The following is a 16,077-nucleotide window of genomic DNA, read 5'->3' on the forward strand; positions in this document are numbered from 1 at the left end:
AATTGCACTACTAGGGAAAAGTTTCTAGGTAGACGCTTACTAGTAGCGCGGTTTATAACCCTTGCTGACTGCAACTTAGTAGTAGTGCGGGTTGATGAACCTCACTATTACTAAGTTGATAGTAGTAGCGCAGTTTTTTACCCCTCATTACTGCTAAGTGGTCACTACCATGCTCCCCGGGACATGCCATAGTAGTAGCGAGGGGTATAAACCCACACTACTACTAAGTTGATAGTAGTAGCACGGGTTTATACCCCTCGCTACTACTAAGTACAAGGCACGTGAAGTCCCCATATCCTCAGCCAAATACATCATTGATACGTCCATTTTGCATCATGCTTTCATGTTGATATTTATTGCTTTTTGGGCTATTATTTCACTTCACGGTACAATACTTATGCCTTTTCTCTCTTATTTTGCAAAGGTTTACATGAAGAGGGAGAATGCCGGCACCTGGAATTCTGGCCTGAAAAAGGAGCAAGTTTGAGATGCCTATTCTGCGCAACTCCAAAAGCCGTAAAAATCAACGTGGAATTTTTTGGGAATATATAAAAAATACTGGGCAGAAGAAGTACCAGAGGGGCGCCACCTGGAGGCCACAAGACTACCAGGCCCGGCCTACCACCCCTAGCCGGGCCTGGGGAGTTGTGCGCCCCCTGTTGCCCCTCCGACGCTCATCTTTTGCTATATGAAGGGTTTCGTCCGGAAAAAAAAATCAGAAGGGAGCTTTACGGAGGATTCGCCGCCGCCACGAGGCGAAACTTGAGCAGAACCAATCTAGAGCTCCGGCAGGATGATCCTGCCGGGGAAACTTCTCTCCCGGAGGGGGAAATCGTCGCCATCGTCATCACCAACGCTCCTCTCGTCAGAGGGAACTCATCACCATCAACATCTTCATCAGCACCATCTCATCTCCAAACCCTAGTTCATCACTTGTAACCAATCTCCATCTCCCGACTCCGATTGGTACTTGTAAGGTTGCTAGTAGTGTTAATTACTCTTTGTAGTTGATGCTAGTTGGATTACTTGGTAGAAGAGTTTATGTTCAAATCCTTGATGTTACTCATTACCTCTCTGGTCATGAATATGATTATGCTTTGTGAGGAGTTACTTTTGTTCCTGAGGACATGGGATAAGTCATGCTAATAGTAGTCATGTGAATTTGGTATTCGTTCGATATTTTGATGTGTTGTATGTTGTTTTTCCTCTAGTGGTGTTATGTGAACGTCGACTACATAACACTTCACCATTATTTGGGCCTAGAGGAAGGCATTGGGAAGTAGTAAGTAGATGATGGGTTGCTAGAGTGACAGAAGCTTAAACCCTAGTTTATGCGTTGCGTCGTAAGGGGCTGATTTGGATCCACTAGTTTAGTGCTATGGTAAGACTTTGTCTTAATTCTTCTTTCGTAGTTGGGGATGCTTGCGAGAGGGGTTAATCATAAGTGGTATGCTTTTCCAAGTAAGGGCAGTACCCAAGCGCCGGTCCACCCATATATCAAACTATCAAAGTAACGAACGCGAATCATATGAACATGATGAAAACTAGCATGACAGAAATTCCCGTGTGTCCTCGGGAGCGTTTTCCCTCCTATAAGACCTTGTCCAGGCTTGTCCCTTGCTACAAAAGGGATTGGGCCACTTTGCTGCACCGTTGCCACTTTTGTTACTTGTTGCTTGCTACGAATCATCTCACCACACAACTACTTGCTACTGATAATTTGAGTGCTTGCTGATTTTACCTTGCTGAAAACCACTTGTCCGATCCTTCTGCTCCTCGTTGGGTTCGACACTCTTACTTATCGAAAGTACTACGATAGATCCCCTATACTTGTGGGTCATCAAGACTCTTTTCTAGTGCCGTTGCCGGGGAGTGAAGCGCCTTTGGTAAGTGGAACTTGGTAAGGAAACATTCATATAGTGTGCTGAAATTTATTGTCACTTGTCACTATGGATACTAATCCTTTGAGGGGCTTGTTCAGGGTATCTTCACCTTGAACGGAAGCACAAATAGTTTCCCCTCAACCTGTTGCACCTACTGAAAATATTTTCTTTGAATTTCCTTCGGGTATGCTTGAGAAACTGCTAGCTAATCCTTTTACAAGAGATGGAACGTCACATCCAGACTTGCATCTAATCTATGTAGATGAAGTTTGTGGTTTATTTAAGCTTGTAGGTTTGCCCGAGGATGAGGTCAAGAAGAAGGTCTTTCCTTTATCTTTGAAGGATAAGGCGTTGACATGGTATAGGCTATGTGATGATACTGGATCATGGGACTACAATTGGTTGAAATTGGAATTTCATCAAAAGGTTTATCCTATGCATTTAGTACATCGTGATCGGAATTATATTTATAATTCTTGGCCTCGTGATAGAGAAAGCATCGCTCAAGCTTGGGGGAGGCTTAAATCAATGTTATATTCATGCCCCAACCATGAGCTCTCGAGAGAAATTATCATTCAGAACTTCTATGCTCGACTTTCTCATGATGATCACACCATGCTTGACACTTCTTGTACTGGTTCTTTTATGAAGAGAGATATTGACTTCAAATGGAATTTATTGGAGAGAATTAAACGCAACTCTGAAGATTGGGAGCTTGAAGAAGGTAAGGAGTCAGGTATGAATTTCCAGTTTGATTGCGTTAAATCCTTTGTTGAAACAAATACTTTCTGTGACTTTAGCGCTAAGTATGGACTTGACTCTGAGATAGTAGCTTCATTGTGTGAATCATTTGCTGCTCATGTTGATCTCCCCAAAGAGAAGTGGTTTAAATATCATCCTCCTTTAGAATTCAATGTAGTTAAACCCAATCCAGTTGAAGAAAGAGTCATTGCCTATAATGATCCTGTTGTTCCTAGTGCTTACATTGAGAAACCACCTTTCCCTGTTAGGATAAAGGATCATTCTAAAGCTTCAACTGTGATATGTAGAGGCTACATTAGAACACCTACACCCCTGAGCAAATTATAGTTCAACCTAGCATTGCTATTATCAAAGATCTTCTGTCCGACGATGTTGAGGGACATAATATTCACTTCTGTGAAGATGCTGCTAGAAGTGCTAACCCTCACGCTAGAGACAAACATAGGCCTGTTGTTGGCACGCTTGTTGTTTCTGTTAAGATAGGAGATCATTGCTATCATGGTTTATGTGACGTGGGTGCTAGTGTTAGTGCAATACCTCAATCCTTATATGATGAAATCAAAGATGAGATTGCACCTATTGAGATAGAGCCTATTGATGTCACTATTCAGCTTTCCAATAGAGATACTATCTGCCCTGTGGGAATTGTTAGGGATGTTGAAGTCTTATGTGGTAAAACAAAGTATCCTGCTGATTTCCTCGTTCTTGCTACCAACCAAGATAGCTTTTGTCCCATCATATTTGGCACACCTTTTCTTAATACCGTCAATGCTCATATTGACTGTGAGAAGCAAACTGTCACTGTTGGTTTTGAAGGTGTGTCACATGAGTTCAATTTCTCCAAGTTTGCTAGACAACCTCATGAAAAGGAGTTGCCTAGTAAGGATGAAACTATTGCCTTAGCTTCTATTGCCGTGCCTCCTACTGATCCCTTAGAGCAATACTTGCTTGAGCATGAAAATGATATGCATATGGATGAAAGGGATGAGATAGATAGAGTTGTCTTAGAACAATATCCTATCCTTAAGAATAATCTTCTTGTTGAACTGCTTGGGGATCCACCCCCACCAAAGGGTGATCCTGTGTTCGAGCTTAAACAGTTGCTTGATACTCTTAAGTATGCTTATCTTGATGAAAAAGAGATATATCCTGTCATAATTAGTGCTAGCCTCTTAGAGCATGAATAAAAGAAATTACTAAAAACTCTGAGGAAGCACCGTGCTGCTATTGGATATACTCTTGATGATCTTAAGGGCATTAGTCCCACCCTATGCCAGCAGAAGATTAAAACTGATCCTGATTCCAAACCAGTTGCTGATCATCAAAGGAGATTAAATCCTAAGATGAAGGAGGTAGTAAGAAAAGAACTACTAAAGCTCCTGGAGGCATGTATTATCTATCCTGTTGCTCATAGTGATTGGGTGAGTCCGGTCCATTGCGTCCCTAAGAAGGGAGGCATTACCGTTGTCCCTAGTGATAAGGATGAATTGATCCCACAGAGGATTATTACTCGCTATAGGATGGTGATCGATTTTAGGAAATTGAATAAAGCCACTAGGAAAGATCATTACCCTTTGCCTTTTATCGACGAAATGCTAGAAAGATTGTCTAAACACACACACTTTTGCTTTCTAGACGGTTATTCTGGTTTCTCCCAAATACCAGTTGCACAATCTGATCAGGAGAAAACCACTTTCACCTGCCCTTTCGGTACCTTTGCTTATAGATGTATGCCTTTTGGCTTATGTAATGCACCTGCCACCTTTCAAAGATGTATGATGGCTATATCCTCTGACTTTTGTGAAAAGATTGTTGAGGTTTTCAAGGATGACTTCTCCGTTTACGGGTCTTCTTTTGATGATTGCCTCAGCAACCTTGATCGAGTTTTGCAGAGATGTAAAGACACCAATCTTGTCTTGAATTAGGAGAAGTGCCACTTTATGGTTAATGAAGGGGTCGTCTTAGGACATAAAATTTCTGAAAGAGGTATTGAAGTCGATAAGGCTAAGGTTGACGCAATCGAGAAAATGCCATACCCCACAGATATCAAAGGTATAAGAAGTTTCCTTGGTCATGCTGGTTTCTATAGAAGGTTCATTAAAGACTTCTCTAAGATTTCTAGGCCTATTACCAATCTCTTGCAAAAGGATATTCCTTTTGTTTTTGACGATGATTGTGAGGAAGCCTTCGAAATACTTAAGAGGGCTTTGATAACTGCACCTATTGTTCAACCACCTGATTGGAACTTACCTTTTGAAATTATGTGTGATGCTAGTGATTATGCTGTTGGTGTTGTCCTAGGGAAAAGAGTTGATAAGAAGTTGAATGTTATTCACTATGCTAGTAAAACTCTAGACAGTGCCCAAAGAAACTATGCTACCACAGAAAAGGAATTTTTAGGAGTCGTGTTTGCATGTGAAAAGTTCAGGTCCTACATAGTTGATTCCAAAGTCACTATTCACACTGATCACGCTGCTATTAAGTACCTCATGGAGAAGAAGGACGCTAAACCTAGATTTATCAGATGGGTTCTCTTGCTACAAGAGTTTGATTTGCACGTTGTCGACAGGAAGGGTGCTGATAACCCCGTAGCAAATAACTTGTCTAGGTTGGAGAACATTCTTGATGACCCACAACCTATTGATGATAGCTTTCCCGATGAGCAACTGAATGTCATCAATGCTTCACGTAGTGCACCGTGGTATGCTGATTATGCAAACTATATCATTGCCAAATATATACCACCTAGTTTCACATACCAGCAAAAGAAGAAATTCTTCTTTGACTTGAGACATCACTTTTGGGATGATCCTCACCTTTATAAGGAAGGAGTAGATGGTGTTGTTAGACGTTGTGTACCTGAACATGAACAGGGACAGATCCTACAGAAGTGTCACTCCGAGGCCTACGGAGGACACCATGCGGGAGATAGAACTACACACGAGGTATTGCAATCAGGCTTCTATTGGCCCACTCTCTTCAAGGATGCCCATAAGTTTGTCTTGTCTTGTGACGAATGTCAAAGAGTAGGTAATATCGGTAAACGTCAGGAAATGCCTATGAACTATTCACTTTTCATTGAACCATTTGATGTCTGGGGCTTTGATTATATGGGACCTTTTCCAAAATCCAACGGGTATACCCACATCCTAGTTGCTGTTGACTACGTCACTAAGTGGGTAGAAGCCATCCCCACTAGTAGTGCTGATCACAACACTTCTATCAGGATGCTTAAAGAAGTTATCTTCCCTAGATTTGGGGTCCCTAGATATTTAATGAACGACGGTGGTTCACATTTCATTCATGGTGCTTTCCGTAAAACGTTTGCTAAGTATGATGTCAACCATAGAATTGCGTCTCCCTATCACCCTCAGTCCAGTGGTCAAGTAGAGCTAAGCAATAGAGAGATTAAACTAATTCTGCAAAAGACTGTCAATAGGTCTAGAAAGAATTGGTCTAAGAAGCTCGATGATGCACTGTGGGCTTATAGAATTTCCTATAAGAATCCCATGGGCATGTCTCCGTACAAAATGGTGTACGGTAAAGCATGTCGTCTACCTCTTGAGCAAGAGCATAAAGCTTATTGGGCAATCAAAGAGCTCAACTGTGATTTCAAACTTGCTGGTGAGAAGAGGTTATTTGACATTAACTCGCTTGATGAATGGAGAACTCAGGCATATGAAAATGCCAAGTTGTTCAAAGAAAAGGTAAAGAGGTGGCATGATAAGAGGATACAAAAGCGTGAGTTCAATGTAGGTGATTATGTCTTGCTATATAATTCTCGTTTAAGATTCTTTGCAGGCAAGCTTCTCTCTAAATGGGAAGGTCCCTATATTGTTGAGGAAGTATATCGTTCCGGTGCTATCAAGATCAACAACACGGAAGGTAATTGTCCGAGAGTTGTAAATGGGCAGAGAATCAAGCATTACATCTCATGTACTCCCATAAATGTTGAAAGCAACATTATCAATACCATAACTCCGGAGGAGTACATAAGGGATATTTATGAGTCTGTTTCAGACTCCAAAAACGAAAAGGTATGTGATTCGGTAAGTAAACCAACTCCAAAACTTTTCCCGTAGCAATTTTCCTCCGTTTTGGAATATTTGAAAAAATAGAAAAATTTAAAGTAGTCCGAAAAGTGCACGAGGAGGCGACAAGCCTGCTAGGCCCGGCCTACCCCCCTGGCCGGGCCTGGAGGGCTTGTGGCCACCTCGTGCGCCTCCCGGACTCTGTTTTCATGTGGAGTACTCATTCTGGTCTGGAATAAATCATTATATATTCTCCCGAAAGGTCCGATCCTCGTATCACGCAGATTTCCTCTGTTTTTGTTTCGAGCCTGTTTTCTACCGCAGAATTAGGGCAAGATGTCTTGTGAAGATTCACAGGGGGAGAGCTATGTGGCAGATTACCTTGCTGACCCCAAGGTCTATGGGAACTTGGATCCTTATGGCTGGACCACTGATGAGGAAGAAGATTATGATCCCAAGGGGAGGGAACAAACAAGTTCCGATGAAGAGGAGGCTCCTCTACCTCAACCTGGACACATGCATTCAGAGTTCAAAAAGTCGAGCCTCCCTGACTCAAGGAAAAAGCCTGAGACTTTTTTTATCCCTTCTCGTTTCTTGCAGGAGAGTAAGCAGGAATTATGACAAAGGGTGTTGAGGCTTGTAGGGGAAAATGATGATTTGAGGGAGCAGAATTTTATGCTCAAGTGGAAATTAAACAAGCTCAAGACCTCTGCAACAACTCCACCACCATCACCTCCAAAGGAAGACAACTGAGCATAGGTATGGGCAATCCCCTTGGCTTGTGACAAGCTTGGGGGAGTTGCCCCGGTATCGTATCACCATCATATCTTCTGCCTTTACCTTTGTTTTAGTTTATTCCTTTTCAATTTTCTCTTTCTCTAGGAGAATAAAAGTCTTAGTGTTTTAGGCTTGAGTTTTGCTTTGTGTCACCCCCGATGTATTCGATCTCGTGAGACATACAATAAAGAGTATCTTAGTTCAAGGGCTTTGCCTCTTGCCATGATCAAAAGATCGAGAAAGAACAAAAGCATGAAAGATCATGTAGTGATCTTATGGGAAGTGATGGCTTGACATATAAAAAGGATGATGATTGAAACTTGTTGAGGATAGACAAACGTAGACTTTGGTCATTGTTGCAATTAATAGGAAGTGATAAAGAAGGAGAGGTTCACATATAAATATATCATCCTTGACACCATCTATGATTGTGAACACTCACTAAACTATTACATGCCTAGAAGTAGATGTTGGACAAGGAAGACAACATAATGAATTGTGTTTGCTTGGTTCCGAACAATGTTATATGATTAGAGATCCCTTAGCATGTGACGATTGCTTCCACCTCATATTAGCCAAAACTCCCGCACCAAGTAGAGAAACTACTTGTGCATCCATAAACCTTCAACCCAGTTTTGCCATGAGTGTCCACCATACCTACCTATGGATTGAATAATATCCCTAAAGTAAGTTGTCATCGGTGCAAGCAATAAAAATTGCTCCCTAATATGTATGATCTATTAGTGTGTGGAAAATAAGCTTTGTACGAAGCTGTGATGAGGAAGACATTAAAGCGACAAACTGCATAATAAAGTTCTTTATCACAGGAGGCAATATAAAGTGACGTTCCTCCGCACTAAGAGGACACGCATCCAAACATCAAAAGCGCATGACAACCTCTGCTTCCCTCTGTGAAGGGCCTATCTTGTACCTTTACTTTTTGACTTTGAAATAGTCATGGTGGTCTTCACCAATTCCTTGTTTCGCCTTTATCTTGGCTAACGTCATATGCTAGGGAAAGATCCATATTCATATGTCAACTTGGAGGTAAGTATTCATGAATTATTATTGTTGATATTACCCTTGAGGTAAGCAGTTGGGAGGCAAAACTATAAGCCCCTATCTTTCTCTGTGTCCAACTGAAACTTTGATCTCATGAGTACCACGTGAGTTGTAGCAATTGTAGAGAACGAAAGGATGATTGAGTATGTGGATTTGCTTTACAAGCTCTTATTTGACTCTTTCTGATGTTGTGATAAATTGCAATTGCTTCAATGACTAAAGGCTATCGGTTGCTAATTCTCGGTAAGGTTCTTGATCCATACTTTACTTTGTGATGGAATTGTCACTTTAGCATGATAGATTATATGTTGGTATTGCTGTTCTGATCATGATGCATGCATGTTCGTATTTTGTTTTGTCGACACCTCTCTCCCTAAACATGTGGTCATGTTTATTGATCTAGGCTTTCGTTTGAGGACAAGCGAGGTCTAAGCTTGGGGGAGTTGATACGTCCATTTTGCATCATGCTTTCATGTTGATATTTATCGCTTTTTGGGATGTTATTTCACTTCACGGTACAATACTTATGCCTTTTCTCTCTTATTTTGCAAGGTTTACATGAAGAGGGAGAATGCCGGCAGCTGGAATTCTGGCCTGAAAAAGGAGCAAGTTTGAGATGCCTATTCTGCGCAACTCACAAAGCCATGAAAATCAACGTGGAATTTTTTGGGAATATATAAAAAATACTGGGCGGAAGAAGTACCAGAGGGACGCCACCTGGAGGCCACAAGCCTGCCAGGCCCGGCCTACCCCCCTGGCCGGGCCTGGGGGGTTGTGGGACCCCTGTTGCCCCTCCGGCGCTCATCTTTTGCTATATGAAGGGTTTCGTCCGAAAAAAAATATCAGAAGGGAGCTTTTCGGAGGATTCGCCGCCGCCATGAGGCGGAACTTGAGCAGAACCAATCTAGAGCTCCAACAGGACGATCCTGCTGGGGAAACTTCCCTCCCGGAGGGGGAAATCGTCGCCATCGTCATCACAAACGCTCCTCTCGTCGGAGGGTACTCATCACCATCAACATCTTCATTAGCACCATATCATCTGGAAACCCTAGTTCGTCACTTGTAACCAATCTCCGTCTCACGACTCCGATTGGTACTTGTAAGGTTGCTAGTAGTGTTAATTACTCTTTGTAGTTGATGCTAGTTGGATTACTTGGTGGAAGAGTTTATGTTCAGATCCTTGATGCTATTCATTACCTCTCTGGTCATGAATATGATTATGCTTTGTGAGTAGTTACTTTTGTTCCTGAGGACATGGGATAAGTCATGCTAATAGTAGTCATGTGAATTTGGTATTCGTTCGATATTTTGATGTGTTGTATGTTGTTTTTTCCTCTAGTGGTGTTATGTGAACGTCGACTACATAACAATTCACCATTATTTGGGCCTAGAGGAAGGCATTGGGAAGTAGTAAGTAGATGATGGGTTGCTAGAGTGACAAAAGCTTAAACCCTAGTTAATGCGTTGCTTTGTAAGGGGCTGATTTGGATCCACTAGTTTAATGCTATGGTTAGACTTTGTCTTAATTCTTCTGTCGTAGTTGCGGATGCTTGCAAGAGGGGTTAATCATAAGTGGGATGCTTGTCCAAGTAAGGTCAGTACCCAAGCGCCGGTCCACCCACATATCGAACTATCAAAGTAACGAACGCGAATCATATGAACATGATGAAAACTAGCATGACAGAAATTCCCGTGTGTCCTCTGGAGCGTTTTCCCTCCTATAAGACCTTGTCCAGGCTTGTCCCTTGCTACAAAAGAGATTGGGCCACTTTGCTGCACCGTTGCCACTTTTGTTACTTGTTGCTTGCTACGAATCATCTCACCACACAACTACTTGTTACCGATAATTTCAGTGCTTGCAGATTTTACCTTGGTGAAAACCACTTGTCAGATCCTTCTGCTCCTCGTTGGGTTCGACACTCTTACTTATCGAAAGGACTATGATAGATCCCCTATACTTGTGGGTCATCAATCATCTCTCCCTCACTCTCCCCATTATCTCCATAGGCTCTCACATGGTGCTACTGCCCAAGCACACCTCCTCCTCCATGGTGGTGAATGAGACCGCCTCCTCGCGTCACTAGTGTCCAGGAGCTCGCTCGTCTCCCCCTCGTCTCCATGCCACCACGACGGAGCACCTCACCACTGGCGACCAACCCTGATGTGTCCTCCATCTCCTTCCTCTCTCCCTTGTTTCTATTTTTCCCTCTCCCTCTTCCTCCGGTTTTACTCACCTCCTTTACCCATGCCTGCGCAGGTCGTCGACATAGCCAACCAGGAGCTCTCTGCCTTGGCCGAAAAGTGGATCCTCACACCATAATCATGCCCTGCCATGGATCCAATCCCTCTCCAATAGTTGTTGTCGGATCTGGTTTGCCGATGCCCGTACGCACCTCCGGTGACCCGTGTCATCGCCTGATCGAACCATTGATGCCATTGACAACACGCACGGGATCGAGATTTTTTTGGTTTTTGAAACTAATAGTAGTAACGTGGGTTCTAAAACTCGCTACTACTATTGCACGTTAGTAGTAGCGTAGGTTATAAAAGTAAGGTGTAGCACTGTAGCAGTAGCGCAAGCACCCGTGCTACTGCTACGGGAAAACCCGCGCTAGTGCTAGGCTTTTCCCTAGTAGTGTTGGATATTATGTGCAAAAATTAACAAATTTGCTAGCCATAGCCTCCACAGACATATCTGATGATCTATAGAACAAAATAATTCACTAGGACTCATGTGTGTGTGGGGGGGGATTTTGTATATTGTTATCGCCATAGGTAAAACTACGATAATAAAATCCTAAAAACTATCTCACGTCCACATTGCCATCCATTATTTTTTTAAACAATGTTAACTGAGTGTCTTGTTAATTCAGGGAAGAAAAAAGTAAATAATATCATGCGTGTTCTCACACAAGCATCAGACCGCACAACTCATATAGATTGCAGGGAGATAACAAAGTAGCTATGACAATGAAGAGAAAATGTGGGGAATATACAACAACTTTTCCCCACAAATCTAGACGTGTCACTTCAATTGTATGGATGGTCAACCTGCATGATTATATAACAAAAAGCCTAAACATACACAAGGGCCAATATGCCAGATTGGTACTTCAGTTTAATATGAAGTTGTTCCATTGAGGTACAACTATGTATTGGTTGTGAGGCCACCCATTCATGTTGAATGATAATATCCAAACAATTGCAATCATGCACATATGCATTACCGGTCAGGTTAGTAAAATTCAAAATGGTCCAACGTAAATTTAATTTCCACGAACATGCTTAGAAAAAGATTATCATGATATATACATGTGTTTTCTCCAAAAACTGAAATCAAATGTGCCATGGCACATAAATGTCATAATACGCTCCCAAAATATTTTTCTTTTATACATGGACACATACTAAGTTGTAATCAGAAATAATAAAACAAATGCCATGTGATAGAATATAACTATAATATATCATGAAAAATGTATGTGATAGAACATAACTATAATATATCATGAAAAATGTATCAAAAGAAAAGCATGAGAAAGTACATACTTATTATCCTAACCATGAGAATTCAACAATTAGAACCACCAAGAAAACGACAATTTTCACCTTTGCACATATGTCAAGGGTGTAGTGCAGACTACTCGGTGTTGTTGTCTCCTCAACCACACATTTTTGAAGTCTGAACAAATTCTTCTACATTTCTCCCTTTTGGATTGTAGATACGGCTCAACACAATGTGATACATCCTTCAACACTGCCGAGCCGGTACAATGAAATTACTTCCAATTTCAAAGAACAAATGCAGATAGCACTTCTTAAAGAAAATAGATAATATATTTAGTGGTATGTTAATTACTATGTAGCAAGTATCAGATAGTCTTGCTAATTTGAAGTGATATTAACAAACTCCATACCTATTATGAACAATTGATTCAAGAAGGCCCCATAAAGTTCTTGCTTTAATTTAGATCGTTTCCAATGATAAAAATGAACTATGGATAAATAAATAGTAAGCTTGCTAGGCTAGAAGTAGCATGGAGATGAGATGATTCCACATTATCTCACAGATTCATGCATACCGTACGTGACCACAACCAAGACGATAGGGAAATGTCTATCAAATACCATGTCACGCATGCACCTGTAGGAGTTCTCTGGCTGCTCGGGACACAAGAGTGATGGAAGACTAGTGTGACGGCCCCAATGCAATTCTTCCCCCTTTAGCTATTATTTCCTTGTTTGGCAACATTGTGTTGGTAATGAGTTCGTGGCTGATCCCAATTGCATCATCATTTAGATTGCATCATGGCATCTTGCATCATCTTTTGCGTGTGTGTGTGTTTTGAGTTGTGAGTGCTTCAAGTGCTTTCAGAGTCTTTAGTGCAATAGGAAACTCTTCTCTCCTCTCCTAATTCTTTTGAGGCAATTCCAGCTTCTGATTTTGCCTAAATAAAATGTCCCCCCTATTCTAAAAAAATATTCTTATTATTTGGGGCAACCCTCTCATTTTAATTTTATAATTTTTTTCCTTTTGTTTTATTTAAAACCAGCGCCTAATTTTATATAGAAGGGTTTTAATCTTTTTCTTCAAAAGATTCCAATCTATTTTTATAAAGTGGAGCATGTTTTAAGGAGCCCAAAAGTATTTCTATTTTGTTTTTTCCTTTTCCTTTGCCTCTGGCATATTTTTTTCTATTTCAGCTTTAGTTTTATTTCTCGCGAAGCCTTTTCGTTTTATTTTTTAAGCGGGAGAGAGAGTAGCCCAGTCGGCCACTTGGGCCTCCAGCCGACCGGCCCAAGTATCCCCTACCCTAGCGACGCAGCCCCCTCGTCCCCCTCGCGCAGCCTCCTTCCTCCCCGTGCCGAGCCCCCTTGCCGATCCCGATCCTCCCTCGCGCAGCCTTCCTTCCTCCCCCTGCCGAGCCCCTCTGTCGCGCCCCTCGCCCTCGCCCTGCTCGCCGGCCTCAACCGCCGTCCTGCCACGCGCCCCGCGCTGCAACCCCCCCTCCCCCGCGCACGCCGAATCTTCCGCCCCTGCGCGCCGCCCCGGCCTCTGCAGCAGCTGCCACCGCTGCCCGAGCTCTCCCGTGACCGCTAGTGCCCGCCGACGCCTCGGCCTCGGCCTCTGAAGCCCCTGCCGCCGTTCCCGGCCTCGCCCCTCGCCGGCCTCCCGGGCGCCACCTCCGGCAGCCCCGCGTGCTTCCCGTCTACTGCATGTCGCCGCCCCGGCAGGCCCCGCCGCCGCGCTCTCAGCCACCGTGCGCCGCCCTCGGTCCCGCCCGCGTGCGCTTCGCCGCAGCGACCTCCTGTGCTGCCCCCGTGCTCGCCCTGTAGCAGCTGCTTGTTGCTGTCGGCTGAATTTGCTAGCCTGTTGTTGCGTTTTGTTTTGCTGCTGCTTGCGTGCTGATGCTGCTAGCTAGCTGGAGCCGATGATGTTACTATGCTTGTGCTGCCGCTGCTTGCCTTTTTGTTGCTCGCGTGTTGCTGTTGCTGTAGCTGTGGATGCTCCTGCTGTCGCCATTGCTAGTGCTGTTGCTGTTGCTGGCCGTAGCTTTGCTGTTGCTTGCCCGATTTGCTGCTTGTAGTTGCTTTGCATGCTGTAGCTGCTTGCTGTAGTTAGTTGCTTTGCTAGCTGCTTCTTGCTAGCATGCTTGGTGTAGCTGCTGTGCTGCTTGCTGGCTAGCTGTAGCCGCCAGTTAGATGTAGGTTGCTTGCTGAGGCATGCTAGTGACTAGATGTTAGTTGCTTCCACTAGTAGCCGTGGCCTCCGCTCGCCTTTGCTGTGGTGTCGTCTGTCGTCGCCGCGTAGACCATCCCCGCCGCCGTGGAATCAACAAGTTCGCCGAGTCCACGTCGTCCTCGACTACCCCCAGAACATGTTCGACTTCCGACGCCGAAGACCGTGTACCGACGCAAAGAGTACGACTACCGTCGACGAGACCCGAGCACCACGACGACTTCCACTACGACCTCGACATCTACGACGACCTATGTTTTCACCGCTCTGAACCGAACCGCAACGATGTGCACGCTTCGAAGGTATACCGATGGGACGTGTCGTGTACCGTAATGTTGTGATGTATGAGAGGAACCATATGTTTGCGCCTGTATATGATGCCCGTAGCATGTTGTCTCTCTTTTGTCGCGCCCACGACACATGGGAACCCGATATACGGGATCATCCCATCTTTATTTAGCGTTCCCGCACACGCTTCCAGTTTGTTGGTATGATATCTCGTTGTGTTATCGGGATAGGAATGTTGCCGTGGCATCGTTTCCGTTTTACCGCCATGGTTCCCTCTCGCTCGCCGTGGCGACACCTGTTTCTTTTCCTTCTTGCCCGTGTTATGAACTCGCATGCATGACGCATTCATGGCATATACATCTTGTGTTGCATGTTCTTGTGCAGTAGCTCCGTTCTATGTTCCGCGAGTTAAACCGTCTAGGATGCCATGTAGGATCATCACTCACCCCTTGCAATTTTAACTACAATTTAATATTGCCGAGTAAATAGTCCGGAGTGAATTAAATAATTAATCATGGAGTTTCGTCGATATGCAACCCGTTGCATCTCGAGCTTCATTTAATGTGTAGTGTTTGCGTGAGGTGTTTTGCCATGCCATCCCTTGCATGTTGACCTGATCATGCATCATAGTAGGTTGTGCATCATGTCGTGCATCGTGTGGTGAATATCTGTGTTGATGTTGTTTTCGGTTTGCTCCGTTCCGATAGAGTTCCGCAAGCGTGTCGGAATGTGAGTACCCGTTCGACTACGTTGGTTCGCCAACTTCACAGAGTTGTTCTTCTTCCAAGCGGGATCTCAGGCAAGATGAAAATTTCCCCAGATACCATTACTATCATTGCCGTGCTAGTTTTACCGTTGCTACCGTTTATGTCTCGTTGCCTACCACTTGTTAAATATCAGCCTCTCAACAATGCCATGAAAACCTTCAACCTGTTCAACCTAGCAAACCACTGATTGGCTATGTTCCTGCTTGCTTAACCCTGTTGATAGCGTTGCTAGTTGCAGGTGTAGTTGCTTCCATGTGGAACATGGGTTCCTTGTTATATCACCATATTTAAATGCTATTTAAGTTAATGCACCTATATACTTGGTAAAAGGTGGAAGGCTCGGCCTTTCTAGCCTGGTGTTTTGTTCCACCTTTGCCCCCTTAGTTTCCAGCTACCGGTGTTATGTTCCATAAATGAGCGCTCCTAACACGATCGGGGTTGTTATGGGGACCCCCTTGATAATTCGTTTTAGATTAAAGCTGGTCTGGCAAGGCCCAACTTTGGTACTACATTTGCCTAAACACCTAATAAAATTGCATAGGGACTTTCCGGACCCCGAGGATAATTTAATCAACCCCCGGGCCAGTGCTCCTCATGAGTGTTGGTACCACCTGAGCGATGTCCGGCGCCCCTCTGGTCACCCGGAGGTTTAGCGATCTCGACGTCTAGCTCATCCGCCGTGTCCTGAGAACGAGGTACGCGACTCCTATCGGGATCGTCGACACGTCGGGCGGCCTTGCTAGATTAATTTTACCTTTGACGAGATA

The sequence above is a fragment of the Hordeum vulgare genome, chromosome 2H (assembly GCF_904849725.1).
Source record: "Hordeum vulgare subsp. vulgare chromosome 2H, MorexV3_pseudomolecules_assembly, whole genome shotgun sequence".
In the NCBI taxonomy this organism is placed as follows: domain Eukaryota; kingdom Viridiplantae; phylum Streptophyta; class Magnoliopsida; order Poales; family Poaceae; genus Hordeum; species Hordeum vulgare.